Genomic DNA, 12611 nt, shown 5'->3' with positions numbered 1-12611 from the left:
GAAGGACACTTGGGATATTGGTCATGGGAATGTTGCACTGGTGAAGGATTTTTTATATATCTATATATTAAAAAATAAAAAAGATAAGATAAGGCCTCTTAATTCTTACCACAGGCTGTGTTTTTTACACTGACTATATAGAAAGAGGAGGTACAGTCAATGAATCCTATATACACCTCAACCCAGGCCCTTTGCTTGGTCTGTATTGTGAATTGGGGACAAAAAAAATAAATCATGGTATAAAACTTTATTCTCCTAAGGACTTTTTTTTCCCAATTTGTTTGTTTTGGGCCACACTCAGTTGTGCTCTGGACTTAATCCTATCTCTGTGCTCAGATATCATACTTCATGGGGCTCAGTGGTCCATGTAGAATGCTGGAAATTGAACCCAGACACATGTAAGACAAGTGCCCTACCTGCTTTACTATCTCTCAGGCTTGCAAAGAGACATGTATAACTCATAGGCAGCAGGCAAGAAGCACTTAGATCTGTTCCATCATGGACCAGGGCCAGACCACAGGACTTCATGGGCCAGACCTTCCCTGGCCCTGCAAATGATTCTGCCATCACTGTAATGGTGTCAACTCCTCCATGACTAGCTTTTAGGGAGTCACCTGCCTCTTCTGGTATTTAGTCTTTCTCAGCACTGCACATTCTTCAGTGCTACTATTACAATATTTTGCCCTACAGTTAATCAGAGAATCCCCCCCCACCAGTCTCATTTTCTGCATAACTTTCCTCTGATAGGTCATTCCAGAACCCCTTTATTCACTGTCCTGGGCCTCCTTCCAAAGCCTCAGTCGGGTCTTGCTGCCTCTGTGAACATCAAGCCAAAGTCAATTCCTCTTGAAAACGACTCAAAAGAAAGCATTAGTGAACAGATTGCAGCCTTTTCAGAATTTCTAGGGATGTAATGACTAGAGAGAAAAAATAAAAAGAGAAAAACTTACTCTAGTCACAGATGGACAAAAGAACTTTCTATTTCCTTGGCCAACTCATCAATCCCTAACACTTCCTAACCACTGGCACCTATCTATTAAGATTCTTGAGGAGTGGATAAACATCTGTATTTGGAATGGTTTCTTTTTCTTAGACACTGCTGCTTTCAAGTGTATTATCATGAGGTTCTCTTTTTTGCTGAGTACATAGTTCCATGAATGGGGACTCAGTCAAACCCCATTTTCAGCTCTTTTCAGTTATTAAAACATGGGACAATCCAGTTTAAAATCTACAAGCAGAATTATTCTCCCTGCAGAACATTCTAGAGCTGTAGGCTAGGTGACTGACTGGAAGGAAAAAGGCATAATTAGATGAAGGAGTTCTCTCCAATTCCTCTTTCCTTCCCAAAATTTGAGGCTATGGGGCTGTAGGGCCAAACTCTCCCCCACATCAAGTATTTAGAGGCAGCCATGGGCAGTAGCCTCGGCTTTAGTCCTGCTCCATTTCTCTCTTGAAGCTTCCTCCCAGAGGGACAGTTTAACTTCCTCTTGCAGTAGCACCTGTATGAGAGCCTCCAGGTGACTCTACCTGGCTTGGAAAGGAGTAACCTCACCCCAAGGCCAGGGACCAGTATACCACTTCAAACCTTATTCTTTCTCCAGATGATTTCCCCTTCAACTGTTTGCAAATTTGAGGCAAGGAAAAAATGATCCTGTCAAGCTGCCTAGTAACCTGAGGTGTGGCCCTATGTACAAGAAATCAGGCCTATGGCTCTCCTAGAAGAGAAAAGAGGTCTTCCCAGTGACATTTCTGGAGCACTTTCTGTTAGGGCACTTCTCCCAACAGAGGTGCTTTGTCCCTTTGATTTTAAGGACCCACTTGCAGAAAAACATGACAGACGTAGAAGAGCCATGCAAAACCATCAAAACTTCTCTGTGCAATTTTTCCTGAGTGGCAAGGGTAGGAAGCAAGTAGGTAAAAGAAAGCACACAGATGTGTATACACACACACAAACACACATATACCAATTATAGTGCGATTTTATGTTTAAAATTCTTTATTTAAAAAAACAAATAAGCAGATCCTTATCTATTATTTATCTTCTAATCACTATACCAGCCTTCCCTTTATCAAGAAGTTGCTCAATGGGCCAAACCGTGTGTGTACACACTAGTCTTCAGACCCTGGCATTCTCCTGCTGGTTATGTTGCTGAGTATTCTGGCAAAAGTCCATGGAGCCCTGTCAAGAGAACCTTGTGTAAAATATAATGACTTTGGGGCCAAGGCATTCCAGACACCCTGAGAGGTTAGGAGAACTGCCTTTTAATAATAAGAAGCTCTGGACAGCAATACTGCAAAAACTGGGGTTAGAACCACAGGGTTTCACTGTCCTGAGGACAGTGTTTTAATCTCCCCAAGAATCTAGATCAGAGAGTGAATCTCTAGTCTAGATCCTTGACAAACATCATTTTGCCATTCTGATTCCTGGGCACCAAAAAGCAACAAGACAAGGGGATTCTATGGGAGATAGATGATCTGCTGGTTGCACCCAGGATAATACAACCCAATCTTTGCTGAGTGGAGGGGAATCCAACCATTGCTGCTGCATTCTAGATGCCATTGTTGTTTTGAGCACTCAAGTGACAGCGGGGAGAATCCCACAAATCCCAGGCTCCTTGTCTTCTGGCAGAGACAGGAGCTCCATTTTCAGCTGAGCGCTTAGGGACAAAACTGGCTACAGGGACTGAGAAACAATGAGAAGACAGCATGGAAGAGAATACAGTGATGGAGGTCTGCTTTAGTTAGAGGATCTGAAAAATTTTGCCAGAGAAAGGCATGACATGGAGCCCTGATGAAAGGAAGTGGAATTGCTTTCTGTGTTCAGAAGCAGAGCATGCCCAAGGATCTTGAGGAACTACAGGTATCTTGGGGATAGAGGAATGTAAATGTGGATGAGACTGATGGGAAATGGGGCCATTGGAAAAGGTCTGGGGGAGGCTTTCAGGCCATTTGTAGCATTTAGGATTTTCTTTTGGGGTGAAAGAAGGCAGCCTCTAGAGTTGGATCAGGGAACCATGGTGGTGTGGATGCCTGCTGATAATAGCTTTGAGAATAACAGTAGAGGAAGATGGAAGAGACCAGTAATGCCCACTGTGCTTGTAATGGGAGGGAGCAGATTGATTCCCTCCTCATTTTGGAGATCTGACTCTAACCAAACTTATCAAGGGAAACAGAGGTGGGTGGAAAGTGAAGATAGAGTGAGGGCCAGGGTTTAAATATGAAGGATCTGAGTGAGGGCTAGCGAGACAGTACAGGCACTAAGCCATTGCCCTTCATGTAGCCAGTTCTAGTTTCATTCCTGGTACTACAAATGGTCCCTGAACACTGCTGGGTGAAGTGCGCAAACCAAAATAAATACATAAACAAAAGTTGGAGTCAGTGGGCAAAAACAATAGGTCTGAGCAGCCAAGGAAAGCCTGGCCTCTGAATTTTCATCAGGAGAAAGAGACCCAAAGTGAAACATCTAATGGAGCAAATTAGGCAGTTGATTCTGCCTCAGATATTAGAATACTGAGGTAGACTGGAAAGTGGAATAGGTTCCAAGAGAAGGTAGTAAGTTCTCTGCCATTTCAGATTCTCATTTGTGGATGGGAATATGTTCTGAGGGCTTGGGGATAATTCCTGGTATTACAGCCAATCAGTTCAACAAAGAGATTGAGGATGTGGTACTTTTTGGACCCTGCTGGCTGGCAAAGTGTGTTCTGAAGCTACATCTGGTTGTGCTTGGGACCTCCAGAGCTATGTCCAGAGATATTCAGGAAGGCAAGGGGCACCAGGCATCAAAGCCAGGTTAGGTATGCACAAGGCATGTGCTCTAACTCCTATACCCTCTTGTTGGCCTCTCATTTCAAACTCTTAAACCTGGAGCAAAAGAGCTCTTTGCTAGAGTGCTACAGGGAATGTTTTTGCATTACATGGTTGGAGCCTTTTCATTCCAATAGTCACTTACTCTTGGTTTTCACCTTCTTCCAAGATGACCAGGAAAGGATGCTGAGTACCTAACTTCTGTGCCACCTCAAAGCCTGCCACTGCAATGACAGGTGCCTCAAGAAGGGGCAGTGCTTGCATGTGTTTGAAATGGATGGTTCTAGGGATCTAGGAATTTTTTTTTCTGGGGCCAGGTTGATAATGACATCAAGAACAGTTAATACTTTACAGCAGGAAATAAAGTCTTTGACAGATTCCTAAGTGTCTCTGGCCCATTGAGTTCCAACTTTCAGGTGACAAAGAGAGCTCAGAGTTTAAAATTGGTTAAAAAGAAAGAAGAGTTAAAGGAGGTTTGTTATGAATTATATGTGCATTTTTCTTTGAAAGGAGATCTTAAATTACTTTACAATTTAGCCTGAAAAGTCTTGTCAGAATTGAATTAGTCTGTGGGCTTTGAAAAATTTCCTCCTAAATGTAATATTGAGAGAGAAAAGTGAATTTAAGATAGTCCTTAACATAAAAGTAACTTGCAAATACTCTTATTTCATTTTTATTTTTTATCTTCTTTCTTTTATTAAAACTGGAAAAGGGATTTAAATTCTACTACTGGGAGCTGATGTATGTGATAAAGGGAGAAGAAAGTGAGTGAGAAAGAGAGTATAACTCTCCTGACCTAAGGGGATTTCAACCTTTCTCCAGCTTTTCAGTTCTTTTAATTTTCACTAATGAAATGTTAGCTCCAAAGAATACTATGATATGTGAAACTTTTAGTCATAATAGATGTAAAAAATATATAGAAAAGTAGGTTAATAGCCACTAAAGATGGAATCTAGTTAAAATTAAAATATAATCACGAGCAGGTACAAGAAGACCAACTATTAATTTTCAAGGTTGAAAATGGAGAAGGAGGTCAGGTTCTCCAACATTTATTGAACACTCAAAATACTATGCACAAATTCATGATCATGGAATATTCCCAATGTGCCAAGCACTTGGCTAAGTATTTTTTGCAAACTAATAGTATCTCATTTAATTCCCATAATAACCCCTGATATAGGGGCTATTTTTATTTGTATGTTACAAATAAGGGCACCATGGCATAGAGAGCCTGGGTCACTCTGTAAATTTTCCTTCAATTAATCCTTTCAACAATCTTATGATCAATGTCTGCATTTCAGAGATAGACTCAGGGAACTTAAATCATTTCCCAATCAACAGAGTGGAAGATTTGTCTTTAGCTAAGGTGTCACCTGGTAAAAGTTGTTTTCAGTATAGACTAGGGAACAGAAAATCTGAGATCAATCACCAGTGTGTTTCATTGATCAATATATAAAGAAGTGTTTTATCTTTAAAGGATTAAGGAAGAAAGCACTCATGGGAATTTAAGAAATATACTAACTTATAAAATATATGTGTATCTGAGTTATATCATTTCAAGATGAGAAGCTATAGACAACATAGAACCGCTTATAGGTTTGGGTTTCTTCATGATGATACTTCTGCCATAATGAATGAACTCGGCAATTTTATGTTCATAACAATACAGGTTCTGGGGCCGGGAAGGTGGCGCTAGAGGTAAGGTGTCTGCCTTGCAAGCGCTAGCGTAGGACGGACCGTGGTTCGATCCCCTGGTGTCCCATATGGTCACCCCAAGCCAGGGGCGATTTCTGAGCACATAGCCAGGAGTAACCCCTGAGCGTCAAACGGGTGTGGCCCAAAAACCAATAAAAAACAAACAAACAAACAAAAACAATACAGGTTCTGGTCTGTCATTCTACTCTTGTTCGCTGTGTCTTTTTTTGTGTGTGTGTGTGTGGGGGGGGATTGGGCCACACTCGGCAGCGTCAGGGGTTACTCCTGGCTCTACACTCTGAAATCTCTCCTGGCAGACTTGGGGGACCATATGGGATGCCGGGATTCGAACCACCGTTCTTCTGCATGCCAGGCAAATGCTATACCCCCATGCTATCTCTCTGGCCCCTTGTTCCCTGTGTCTTATCCGTGTCTCAGCATCTTTATCTGAAAACTAGTTAGGGTAATCAATGTGGTTCATGCTGTGTGTACAGCATTTTTACCTGGAAACAGAAAGCACTCTCAAATGGCAACAGTTATTACTACTGGTACTGTTATTTGCATCGATGTTATTGTTGGAATAATTACTGTATCTTTCACCATTTGCTCAAAAATAAAAGAATAAAAATTGAGCTCTATTCCTAAAAATACAGAGGCATTTGTGAATTCCAAGTAATGAGTCAGCACAATGTAAGAATGTGGGGGTCAGAGTGATTGTACAAAGGTTAAGAAATTTGCCTAGTTTGCTGATGTAGTCATAACACTAGTTCAAATCCTATCACTACCCATGTTCACCTAAATAACAGTGAACCTGTGGCCCCAGATCAAGCAATTATATATGACTCCTGAGTACAGAGAGATATATTTCTCTAGAGCATCTCCAAGTGTGGCTCTGAAACAAAACAAATAAGGAAAGAAGAAGAAATCAATAATATCTAAGAATCTGTTTATATTTAAAACAAACATAAAAAACAAATAAGGAAAGAAGAAGAAATCAATAATATCTAAGAATCTGTTTATATTTAAAGTTTTAAATATCAATCTATTTTTTTCTTAGTGAGGCCTGTAGAACAGGTGACTGGTATCAAATTAGGAGAGCTGGAAAATTGTTAATAACAGCTAAGTCCCAAAGATCCTCTGCTGTCTGATAAATCCAACATGGCTGACTTCTATCAGCTTTATCTGAAGTTATGATATAAAATTCTCCAACACCTAAAGCAAATATATTTCTCAATAGAGGATGTCTACTCAAGCTGTGTGAAATTGTCTGCTAATTGGTGACCATCAAGAAAAATGATGTTTATTCAAGGAAAACCATGAAAACGATGGAATTTGCTTTCATGGTGCTCACTTATTCATTCATTACTGGCGGTAGGCTCCATAGGAAGGCAAATCCACCAATGTGCCTGTTCTGGTCCTGTTCTAAGGGCAGGTACGGGTGGCCAAATAAAATCCTGGTATGCTCAGCCTTGGTCAAAGGGTGCATTTTACTCCTACATTTGTCAGAAATAGCTCCTTGTGATAGTTCACTGGAGTTTTACTTGGTGACATGCCAACTTCTAGGAAATATTTGCACTGATCAATGCATTCTCACTCAGCACCCTGCCATCGCCTTTCCCTGCTCTTCCATTCATTTGTGATTAAATAAGCACGTAGGCTCTGATCACAATGTAACTCAATAAATTCAGTTATTAAATTAATCAACCATATGCATCAATCTTTTTCAGAATTGCACTTAAGTTTAACATTTTCTTCAGCACACAGTAAAGTTCATAAATGAATGTATTTTACCAAAGCATTTACCTCTCTCTATAGATTTCCATTTTGTTTCAAAGCATGGGAGCCACAGACTAACAAATCTTCCCAAAGAGAATTTGACTTCCATATAATGTATTAAAAGTTTTTTTTAATATAGAAGTTACTATAAATTAGATTTTACAGAATGTTTGAGTTCCACAGGAATCATATGACAATACTCCCTGGAAGAAGAGTGGACATTAAGGTATAGTTTATTCTTTGTGCAATCATAGGGAAGCTCTCCTGGTAATGCCAAGTTGAACAGGGCCTAGAGGGACCAACACCACAGTTTATCAACTATAAGGCATCTGCTCTTCCTTTTGAACTACAGCTGTAAGCCTAACGTATATTATACTCTCAAATTACACTGATAAGAATCAAGAAAGTCCTAATTCAAGCATTTTATGGGCCTTTTCCACTTTCATGCAGTAAATATAGTTACTTTAACTGTGGAGTCCAAGCCAAAGGATGAGGATGAAGATTTCCTGTAGTAAGGTCATTGCTAAGTGATACCAGGATTTGGGGCCCTGGGCCTGGAAACAGTTTGAAGAACCAGGAGGACAGCTTTTTTTTTTTTTTCTTTTTTTTTTTGGTTTTTGGGCCACACCCAGTAATGCTCAGGGGTTACTCCTGGCTATGCGCTCAGAAGTTGCTCCTGGCTTGGGGGACCATATGGGACGCCGGGGGATCGAACTGTGGTCCATCCAAGGCTAGCGCAGGCAAGGCAGGCACCTTACCTCTTGCGCCACCGCCTGCCCCCCCCACTTTTTTTTTTTTTTTTTTAGGAGGACAGCTTTTGTCCAGTAAGAAAGCAAACAACTCAGAGGCTGGTTCAAAAAACACAGGGTGGAGGATAAGAAATGAGTTGTGGAGATGAATAAATGACTTGAGAGAAGACTAGGTGGGCAAGTCAGCAAGAAAATCAGTGACTTAAGTGCCCAACAAAGAGATGACTCCAGCACTGATAAACGTACTCAGTACCATTTTGTGAGGATATTCCTTACTGTCATCACATGCTTTATCCATGGGAGACATGAGGCTAGTAGCAAAAAATCTAGTAGCCTCTAAAGTTTGGGCATACGAATACTGAAGATGGTAGAACAAGTGATCAAAAGCTGAGGTCAGTGATTGCTGGGAGGCTAGATAAGAAGTAACATTTAAAGCTGGTACAAGATCCAGGGAATGAGATGCTAAGCCTGACCTTGACCTTTCACATAACTTCCTGCTGGGCCAGATCTTACATACTGCTCAGGCAGTATGGTGATAGCAGAATATTAATGAGTCACAACAAGAGAGCAAGTCTGTCCACCTGAGCATTGCATTTAACCAGGAGTCCCTGACAGGGTTAGGAGTGTTGTGGTCACATTATAAAGTTGAGCCAACATACGGCTCCATGAACCCAACTCTTCACTCAGGGCTTAGTTGGGGATCCACTTTATTGACATGGTGCATCACAGTCACCTGCCATGACTCAATCATGCCAACACTGCTCCTAAGACTTGATGCTTAGGATTTCACCTTGAATGGAAAGACACAGTTACTCTGAGGCTATGGCCCAGGATGAGGCTATCTCATGTCCCTGAGTTTTGATATGTGAGATAAGGTGGCACACTGGACACCTGCTGATGTGCCACAGAAATTTGGGGATGCAAAGTCCTTTGAGGGAAAACAAAAAGGAAACAAGAATTGGGGTAGAGCTCTTTCTTTCTCTTTGAAGTTGGTTATAACCCCAAAAGATAGTTTTTCATAGTTCTTAAAGGGAAAGAATAAGGTGGTGCGGTAGATAGGAAGGAGGGGATAGATATTTAGAGACAGGGCTTCTCCCTTTTGAATGGCTGGGACATATGGGGACAGTTCCCCTTTGCCCCCTCTACAGTGTGAGCCTCCTTTAGCCTCTCTCCTTTTGAGTTTGTTTGTTTTCTCTTTTGGGGTAAGATCTTTCTGTCTGACTATTCTCCCACATTTCAAGTTGAATTTGACCTCTTACATAGGAGCATCATAGATTCTTTGAAAGGACAGACTTTAATACTCAGGCTTCCATGTGTCCTCTAGATTGCATGCATGCATTCATTTTTATTCAAACCTATTACTGCCAGTTTAGAAAATCTAGTTTTTAGAAAATATCTCAAAGCCATTGTTAGAAAACTTTCAGAAGCAAGCAGGGGTGAGCTGGTGGCTGACTGGACTGGAGAAATCCATTTAAATGCAAAAAGAAGAGACTGTCTCCTTTAGATCCTTTACTTGTACTGGGGTGGCAATGGGAGGGAAGAGGTACTATTAAATCCTTGTATTAAGAAACAGCAAAATTCTTCTGTTTTGTTTGTGAAAGCCTGCTGTCACTTTATGCTAATGTGATGTCATTTGGAGGAGGTCAGTACTTAGAGACTAGAGCACCCTAGTTGAAATGGCACAGTAACTCACCACCAGAAAAGAAGCAAACACTCCTAAATAGAAAGTTGGAAGTGGTGAAGAAAATCTCAAAGAATCAAGAAAGCTGACACTATGGGCTCTGCTAATCTGGGCAGGTGGTTGGCTACGCGGAGAAAGGGGGATATGGTCTCTCCAACTGTTTACGTGGGGCATGCAATTGATTCTTCCTATTCTTGATTTACCAAAAGAAACGTAATCCATCAATTCTGTAGATGATGAAAGAGATAGAGACAGAAAGAAAAAATTCCTGGCTTTCTCAACTATAATAGAATAAACTAGAAAGCTAGAGAGAGATGGTTTGTTGGTAAATTGAGTGATTACTCAGTGCAATGCCAGCTTAATTTTAGAGTCTCTAATGCAGAGTTTGGAAAGTATTTATGGCCTGCGGCTGTAAAATGTTTAGTGTTATAATTTCTTGGATTCTGTGTTCTGCATTGCAGTGTGGACAGCTGCCACTTGCTGAAGTACCTCACAAGCCAGAACTGTGCTATTCATTCTGTGCATGCTACTTGTAATCTACCCTATCATCCATGGGAGAGAAAATCAATGCACTTATGACAAGGAGAAACTGAGGGAATTGGCAGGACATGAGGTCAATGAGACAGGGACAGGCAGTAGGTAATTGGGATTAGAGTCTATTCCAAGACTTCTGGGTGGCCTTCTTTATCTCTGTTTCAGCCATGAACTATAAATTGCCAAGTTTGTACATCAAGAAGTGGTTGGTTATATGAGTGGTCCCCATAGACAACTGTTTCTCTCAGCTCGTGTCCAATGGTGAGGTATTTAAAGTATCTAGATGAACTTATATTTATTTGTTTCTTTAGGCCTCTCAGTGTGTTTACTTAATATTACACAAGACTTGAAAAATGTGATTCCCAGGGTGATCCTAAAAAAGAAGAACCTTTAAAATGAAATGAAACTGGGTTATCTCTACTCTAGATATTCCTCAGGCTTAACAAAATGTTTATGTTTGAAAGGTAGAATGTTTTGCTTGTTAGCTGGCAGGAAGTAGCATATCTAGTGCTTGGCTGCTACTATATTTTACAAAGAAGAGAAACCTGATTTTTGATCAATGTGAAATGCAATAGTGTCAAATATAAACTCTTTTGGGGACACAATGGTAGAAGGGTACACCACCAGTATGGATCAAAGACAAGCAAATTCACAGGCCACAAAGAAACAAGACCCTTGAGTTCTCCCTGACGCACAAAATGCATTCACAAATCCCTGGGCTCTGGTTCTTTGTGACCTAAATAAATTAACCAAGATAGTTATGGAGAGAGACAGAGGGCCTAACCAAGATCTGTTCCAAGATCTTCCTGACAGACCTATTGCCTTTGGCTTCAGCGGTGGCTGGGCCAAGTTAAATACATTGATTGAAAGAGGAATTAATTACACTTGGAAGTATTGTGTAGTAGATGGTAAATCCTCCTCCAATAACAACTCTTATCAAACATCTGCTTGAAGTTATAGAGCCAAGAAAATACAGTGATTTCTTAGGGAAAGATTATGTCTCTTCAATGGTCCCATTTCTTCAAGATTTTCATCAGTGTACCCTTCCTATATTCTTGCTTAGTTCAGAGAGAATAAAATTACTGGAGTCATACTTCTCTCTGGACCATGACATGAGATGATGCCATGAACAAAGGACCAGACTGATGAGTGGAAAGACCAGAAAGGAGAGTCAGGAGAGTTGCTGGGGTGAGGACCCCATGCGACAACTGTGGAAAATAAAAGAGCAAGGAAGATTTCTCTAGAGGTTCTATCAGGATAGAAATAGGATATATTCTAATCCCTAATTGTAGTTTATTTGCATCTAACAGTTATTCAGTTGGCTTAAATGGGGTATAACCTTGACTCCAAATGAGAGAAGCACAATGATTTTCACAATACTCTTATAGGCTGTCTTGTCTTCTAAGACAAATAGAAAGATCTCAGTGGTTAGTCCAGGGAGGTTTTTGTTTTCAAGTCATTTTTCTGGAATAAGATGAGATGTAGCCTTTTTGCAATATATTTTTGATAGCCCAAGGCAGAAACTTTCTCTGTGGGCTTCTCCAGTCTTCTGAGTGATGGGGAAAAAACAGTAGGTCACAATGAAATGTAGCAAAGGTCAGATGAAATGTAATTACCGTGCTAAAATCCATAAAGCTTTAGGACTCATACCAGAAAATATGTAAAATAATAATTTAAGAGCTTCCAGCCTTGTTAGAGATAAAGCAGATAATATAAGTCCTAATCTCTCTCTCTCTCTCTCTCTCTCTTTCTCTCTCTCTCTCTCTCTCTCTCTCACACACACACACACACACACACACACACACACATTATCTGTCATCTCCTGCATGCCAGAGTGCTCTGGGAGTGAGAGAAGGATTTTGGCTTTAACAGATATCTGTGTTTTGCTCAAAGCTTATTTATTTGCAATCTTAGATACCATAGCTTTGTGAGGTTTTATTATTTCTATAAGTTACCTAATGTTGGTTGACTTTCCCCCTCCCCCCCAGTTTTCTTCTAGCTAAAAACATCCTGTGGAAGGACAGTGGTCATGAATGGTCATGGTTACAAGCCTGGGCTATAGGCTTGGAAAGGTGACATCACAAAAGGAAGAGGAAAACCTCATTAAGAATTCAGCATCCTGACCTGCTCCCCATGATGGGCAAAGTCTAGATAGAAAGCCTGTCAGAACACATCATTCTTCACTAGCTTTCTACTTCACTGGCCGGCTCTCTTATGCTTAGCAAAAAGAAAGTGCCAGAACATCTCGCAACAGCCCCTGAAAGATGATACACATCTCAGAATTGAGTTTGAAGTAAGCTGAAGTTTACCTGAACAAGTTTGGGTGAACCCACTGAGATGCCAGGGAACTGGGCCTCCCAGCTGTGGATAAG

The 12611-nt window shown here is 40.8% G+C and overlaps 1 protein-coding gene and 1 non-coding gene across 2 annotated transcripts in view; one reads left to right on the top strand and one right to left on the bottom strand.

The window, feature by feature from the left end:
* SLC9A9 (solute carrier family 9 member A9) overlaps positions 1 to 12611 on the bottom strand; it is a 564963-nt gene that overhangs the window by 327527 nt on the left and 224825 nt on the right. The gene's annotated exons all lie outside the window — the stretch shown is intronic.
* Positions 93 to 224, top strand: LOC126026340 (small nucleolar RNA SNORA51). The gene has a single exon (XR_007501633.1). It is a non-coding gene; the product is annotated as a small nucleolar RNA SNORA51 (small nucleolar RNA).

Source organism: Suncus etruscus, chromosome 13 (genome assembly GCF_024139225.1).
Source record: "Suncus etruscus isolate mSunEtr1 chromosome 13, mSunEtr1.pri.cur, whole genome shotgun sequence".
NCBI lineage: Eukaryota > Metazoa > Chordata > Mammalia > Eulipotyphla > Soricidae > Suncus > Suncus etruscus.
This window is presented reverse-complemented; position numbering and strand designations above follow the sequence as displayed.